At 36.3% G+C, this 7180-nt stretch overlaps 1 long non-coding RNA gene across 1 annotated transcript; it reads right to left on the reverse strand.

The window, feature by feature from the left end:
* Nucleotides 1–314: 314 nt before the first annotated feature.
* Nucleotides 315–4793, reverse strand: LOC116723307 (uncharacterized). The gene is made up of 3 exons (XR_004339957.1): nucleotides 4533–4793; nucleotides 984–1127; nucleotides 315–561 (listed from the first exon to the last, which is right to left on the reverse strand). It is a non-coding gene; the product is annotated as an uncharacterized LOC116723307 (long non-coding RNA).
* Between the last annotated feature and the right edge of the window lie 2387 nt (nucleotides 4794–7180).

Consider the following 7180-nt stretch of genomic DNA (forward strand, 5'->3'; position numbering starts at 1 on the left):
CGCCAGGCCGGATAATTAGTTGTTCTTCGATGCCAGACGGGCACAGTGCCGTCACGTAGAGGGGAAATTGAAAGTGGCATCCCTATCAGAGTAAAACCGGAATAACCTTTGGTGTGAAGGCTGGGTTCCAGTGCATCTGTCACATCACAATGCAGATAGCCCCTGGCAAGACAATACTGCCTACTGGTTAAAAAAAAACATGCAGAGTGGATAATTATTTTTCTGAAGAGGAACCATTCTCACTGTATTTGTTGATATGAACAACTATGATTGGAGGAAATCTGTAAATCTTACATAAAATGGACATAAACATGAAGATTTTGTGTATTTATTTGCAGACACTCAACCAGAAACATTTTATTGTTCTGGAAACATCCTAAAATGATCAACCTGATTCCCGAGAAACAAGAACAAGGATGAGGAGGAAACCTGCACAGGTGACCAAGCTGAGCAGGATGCCATACAAAACAGGCAGCGCCACATCCAGAATCCCCCTCGGATACACGGGGACCGGCGCTCGCTTCATGATCAGATCCAGGTCACGCCACGACACGTCCTCAACTGAAACACAGCACAAACAAGCCAAACATGCTTAAGATTATGAGAACTATGGGAATGCTTTTTTTGGACAACTTTTCACCTACAGTAATCTCTCAGGAGAGTAAATAAAGGGAGAGGTGATAATTACATTTTTGAGTCTGTTAATGTCTTGGGAAATATACTTTGTAAAGTGAGAGTGTTGATGTTGGGGAGTAATGAGTTGGAAGCATGCCCACAGCCACCACATCTAATTCAGCATCTCATCTAAACACTTAATAGATTCAGGGTTCAGTGAAACATCATTCAGACAATCTCTAGAGCTATTAACCAAAATCTCCCCTTTGGCATCAATAGAATGAGAAATTCCTGCTTAAACATTTGCAAGGGTCTATTTTTATCTGTATAATAGTCCATCTTTAAATCTGTGAAAGAAATAATATTACTCTTTATCCTTCGGCCTTCCTGATTGTGCCCGTGTTGATCTGGCTTTGTGGGCAGGTCGGTTAGAGAGTTGGCATGTTTTTGGTAGTCCTCAACGTAACGCTTCAAGTTTAAGATTTTATCCTGGTTGATGTTCTTCCCCACTTCTGTGAAACCAAAAGTACAAAAACACGGTCATATTACACAGTAGAGCATTTGACCTTTCACCTACAAGGATGGCTTTTCTTCATTTCTCATCAAACCATCCTTGGAGGAGCACAGGTCTACTGAAAATAACCTCTTATTGATCATCCCGGTGGCATCCTGAGAAGCCTTAATGTCAGCCTGATACTCTGAGATGCCGTTCACACCACTTTTCTCCCTCCTGCTCTCTACTACGATACAGCTTTTCCCATCAGCCTGTCGTGAATGCTAAGGCTAGCTAGCATGGCCACAGATGGCGGTGGAGTTGTTTTCCGCCATTAGCACATTTAGCAGAGCATTAACAATGTTGATTGACAGCAATAAGACCCGCCTCCTGCCTCTGATTGGTTGTTTTTGACTGGACTTGTGCATTTCTTCAGGTGGCAATAGTAGCAAAGAGAGGAGTCAGAGGAGATTTATCTTTTCACAGATTATCTGTTTCACAGTTTACTGTCACAATAAGGTTTTCATGTCTTTTTGCTTTACTTAAGTAGATTTAATCAAGGATATTTTGAACTTTTACTTCACTATGTTTTACATTACATCTGTGCATTTTCTACTCCACCAACTTTCTATAATGTTTTGTGTAATGTTAGATTCGCGTCACATTGCTTTAAAAAAAAAAGTTTATTAATTTGAAAGTAATCAATGACTTATTCGAATTAACCTGTTCAGAAAATCAACTTTTGGGTCCAAGTTTTAAAAGTAGCATCAGGAACTTAAAATATTGTTCTCTATTGATCTATTAAAAGGTGGAATATAAAGTATTTTTTAATTGGCGTTGAAGACAAATTGAAGTTGAAATGTTTGTGGAAAGGATGCCTAATGTCTCATTTTTCAAGCATATCTTTAGCTAGAATGTGTTTGCTGCAGTTAAAATAATGCATTAATTATGTTTGTATTAAAGAAAAACTTTCAAAGGTATAATCATTCTTGCAGATAATCCCTGAAATTTTATAACACAGATTTATAAGTATAGGGTAACAGAAAGTTCAAACAATAAAAATATGCATAATCTGCAATTCTGTTCCTTAAAATGGCACAACAGCATTGACATATGAAAGAAAATGTACAAACAGTCAGCACACTTAAATATATATTTAGACTGTCACATGAGGGAATACATACATACTTATACTTAAGTGCAGTGTTTGAGTACTTTTTCCTCCATGGGTAATCCTACAATTTACAAAACAAACCTTTCAAATGAATAAATCTGAGGAGATTTCTTCAAAACTGCAGTCAAGTGATCAATGACTGCTACATGCTGCATCACGCTGATTCCCACCCTTCCGTATTCCTGTCTTATAACTTGTCTTTGCATATTTTCCTGGTATTATTTTTTGCAACTCCAAAAGCTGCTGATGAAAGGAACAGATGGTTTGTTGTCGGGTTTGTGTCAGCTCCACTGAGTCCCCTGTCAGATCATTTACACCCCTCCTTCCCATTGCTACTCAGCTGTGGAGTTGCGTGCAAACCGGACGGCAGCACATGCCAGAGACTGGCAGCGTGCAAACTATCCCAGTCTTTAAGTTCCAATTAAATCAAACCTCGAAGTGATGAAGCAATTGTTCGCTCTTACTAACATCTTGGGGAGGCCATCTTGACAGCAATAAATCAGTTTTGAAACTATGCAGACATGTAGCAGAATGAGGCTTTGTTCCAGTTTCCTTTTGTCAGAGGACATGTTGTGCTTTTGGGATTTGCTGCTATCAATGGTAATGCACATAAAAAGTGAGAAGCTTTAATTTGACAACTAACTAATTAGTAGGATCACACAAATTCCTGTTTATGAAAGAAAACACATTTAAGTGTTGCAAGGGGTAAGCTTTGTGTAGGAGTTCATTTAAAGCTGGGGATATGTTACATGATTTTTTTAAAATTTTGGTCAGTTTTACATCCGATTCCCAGGCCTGTCAGTCTACAGTAGTTGTGGTTGGTTGGCAGAGCAATTCTGTCAGTTTTGAGACTCGGGAAGTTTGATAGTGGAACCAATAAGACCTCAGTTACAGCCAAACAAACTCGCATCAGATCTGAATGTAGTCAGGTTTAATCAGATTAATCGTGATAAATTGATTATGAAATAAATGTCAGTTAACTTAGTAACGAAGTAATCAGAAACTGGAGTACATAGATCCTAAAACACAACATAACAAAAACAACACTCAGAGCAGTAATTAAGCCAAAACTGAACATAAATATATTATTTGCTGTAAACCATCAAAGGTACATGAAATGTTATTGCATTTTAGGCAATAAAATATTTAATTTCTTATCTGGTCTTTTAATTTCTTGCTAAAAAAGGGAATTGAATTATTTAATTATTTCATCTTTTAATATTTTCATAATATTGCAAAACCATATATATGTAAGTGGTTAAATGAAAAATCCCCATAATGTGGCAATTTTTTCATCTAATTAGTCAATCGTCAAAATAATTGATTGAATAATCGATTACTAAACTAATCGTTAGTTCAGAATCCGAATCAGACTTTACTGTCATCGCGTGACAAAACTTAATTTCAGTTCATTCCATCCAAAGTGGTCTGGGACAATAAATTGAACTATAAAAATTGAGCTTTTGTAGGCTAATTTATTTGTAACTACACAACATTATGAACATAAAAGCACAGCAGCACTTTGCATTGTAAAAACTATCAACTGATTAATTACAATGATGTGATTAAAAAAGACAAACAAAACAGAAACAACAGAGACAAACTTGAATATTCAAGAATGAAGCAATGAATAATGAAAGTCTTATTGAAGTATACCAGACAATTAAAATATATCATATAAAAGTAATGGAACTTAACTTACCAAGTCGATGTGTGAATAAACCATTTCCCACACAGAATAACACAATTTACTAATTTTTTTTGTGTATTTGCAAACATTATGTTGTGGTGTATTAAGATAAAAATAGTAAAAATGTGTCAATTGTAGCCAACAAGGATAGTCATTCTAACACCTAAACAAACTCATATCCTTAATTGCATGTCAAGCTTTCAACATGAGCACAATAAAAAAAATACAGTCAACAGTAGATAAATCATATTGACTCGAAGAACTTGAGATATTGTAAACTGCATGTAATTTTTTTATGTAGCAGAGATAGAGATTGTCTGTGAATATCTTCCATTACTGCTAGTTACTGGAATGTTGGTTCAGTCAAATCGTCTCTCTCCTTTCTTGCTCTCTGAGAGTTTAATGCTCTCAGTTTGCTTTAGTTGTTCAAAATCTTGTAGTCTGTCAACTTTTAGCAGGTCCAGTTAAGATCTCCAGTCTTGTGAGACATCTGTTAGCATAATCAGTCTTTTCCAAATCTGTGAAGACTGAGTGTGTACTGTGTCCCCTGAGTAACTTACCTAGGGCAATGTCTGTTCTGCCGATGTGCTGCAAGGCACGAGAAAGCCTGTCGTAGTAAATCTTTTCACCAAACTTCAGCAGCCAGTTTGACAAGGATGTCCTGCATTGACTCTTTTCATCTGCTAAACACAAAACACCAGGCAATTAAAGAAACATGACACTGAGCACCAGGAAGCTGCAACAAGCACTCAAAACTGAGCTGGACATGTTAGAAAGAGCTGATTTTTCCCCCCACTCACATCAAACATATTTTTATTTTGGTATTAAAAAAATTATATGTGCACAATTTTGTAGTTATTCAGCACTGTAGCCTCTAAATAATCTTGTTTATATTTTTTGCTGTACTCTTATTTTGTTAAAAAATGCATTAAAAATTGATCATTTATGTTGCATAAAACAAAAGATGAATGTTTCTTTCTTCAATAAAAAATGTGAAATAAGTATTACAAAGTATTACAGAAAAGTAATGTTTTGTAATAAAAATATAAAAAATAATTTATTTAAAAAAATACAATTTACTGCTAAAAGATTCCCCCCCTAGTCTAGAATAACAAATCAGTAACATTGTGTATCTATATGCATTGTTCTACTCAGTATATTTTATCCCTCTCACTGTTTTACTTCGACATTTTCCCATCTAAACTTTTTGGATGACCCATCATGTAACTCCACATGGGAACAGTATTCCACCACCTGATAAAAAAGAACCTTTAAGAGGTTTTAAGAGGGGTCAAAGGTCTCAAATGACCTGTGAACCAACCTGCAGCAAGGGAGGCGTCTCTCTTGGCTCGAAGTTTAGAATTCAGTCGATTATTTTCTGGAGAGAGACGTTCAACGCGCTGAAAAATGTCCTCCGCTGGGCGAGACAGGGCAACCAGGAGCTTTTCACACTCTCTGGAGGTTAGCATCTCCACTAAACGCTCCACCTGATGAACTCCAATGTCTGCTGCCACTGATAGTCCCAAAAATAAGGAATAATGGCAGCAGCATGGACAAAAACAAAAGCATATAGCAACAACTTCTGCTTTAGCTCCTGCCAGGTGAAGTTGTGATTGTCTTGTGTATTAAACTGTCATATTAACATGAAGAGTCAGCATTTAACAGCAGCGTCTAAACTCCACAACTCTAAATCTGTGAAAGTTTTTTTTCCTGCTCTGTTTCTCTCACCTGTGTCTTCCTGTGCTGACTTCTGGGACAGAAGGAGAAAAAAGAAACACAATTTATAGACCGTCATGTCAGCTGTTCAGTGTTAGTCTGTGCTCCTTCATCAGTTTGTACAAACAAGCTTAAATTGTTTTAAAGATAAACATATGTCTCAGAAGCTAATCACCAAGGATACTGTTGCTATACTAAATAATCACCCATTGTTGGTAGTGTTTTTACTAACATATTTGGATATTAAAAGTGACATTTAACATAAAAAAACAAGTTATATAAATAACAAAATGAACTGAAGAAAGTTTAAAATTTTGTGTCAAGTGTTATTGAAAATTTCAGTTCTTATTGAGGAATAAATTAAGGCATTCCCACATTCATTCCCAAATAACTTCTGTGTTTTATATCAGAGGCACATAATTATAACACTGTTACTTCACATTAGGAGAAATTTGTTCTGTTTGTACCTCAGGCAGGAAGTTTATAGAGGAAGTTGTTACAGATTATGAGTCTCATTAAGTGTTTATAGAGGTCTAAAGAGAATTAGAAATCAGCCTGAATGGAAAATTTCCTGGAAGTGGAATCCGACACAACTTGCCACATTTCTTGGACTTCCCACACATACAAGTTCAGCCTGATTGCAGACAGCTAGCTATTAAGTGACATCTCCGGGGACCCTAAAGTCATCATGGAAGCAAGGTCTTGCTACTGTTAAAGATGATCTATTGTGCTTCCTTTTAAACAAGTTACAGTAGGTCTATGGGTTGTTCAAAACATGTTTAATACATTTCTTTGCACAGATATTTTCAGATGATGAGATTTCATCTCCTCAGTTCTACTTTTTCTTTTTTTGCTTCTTTCAGAATTAGCTGTTTTATGACACTGTCACTTTTATCCAAATAAGCTTCTGCTGGCCACGCCCCCTACTCAATGTTTACATTCACTAATATTTTATACATGTGAAACTAGTCTTTTTTTTTAGCATTTCATTGGTTTAAACTTGTCAACATAATGAACTTTGGTTTGGTGGAATTTATCAGTCTTTGCTACAGTTCAGTCCTTGTAGTACTCTAATATTTGAGACATATTTTTATTCAGCTCTAAGTGATAGTTTGTAGTTGTAGTTCTCTGTGTGTCTTAGTTCCAGCTAATATTAAAAACCAGCGGTTTCTATTTGTTTCTGTGTTGCTTTGCTGGTCTCTTTAGACCTTTTGAGTTGAATCTGGATCATTTTTTATGTTGGCTTGTGTCTCTGGTTTGTTTATATTTCTGTTTCCTCACAGCTGCACCCTGTTTCTAATTTACCACCTGTTCCTTGTTCAGTTATCAATTCCTCTTGTTTAAATCTGATGGTGGGCTCGGTTTCTTTCCTCTGCCTGTGTGGTAGTAGTTTGGATTCACCCACTGACTTTAGTTTAGCTTTTTGTTTTTCTTTAAGCAACTTGTTAATTTTTGCCTGCCTGGCTCCTTCCTGCATTTTGAGCCCTGAATT

Source organism: Xiphophorus hellerii, chromosome 1 (assembly GCF_003331165.1).
Source record: "Xiphophorus hellerii strain 12219 chromosome 1, Xiphophorus_hellerii-4.1, whole genome shotgun sequence".
Classification (NCBI taxonomy): domain Eukaryota; kingdom Metazoa; phylum Chordata; class Actinopteri; order Cyprinodontiformes; family Poeciliidae; genus Xiphophorus; species Xiphophorus hellerii.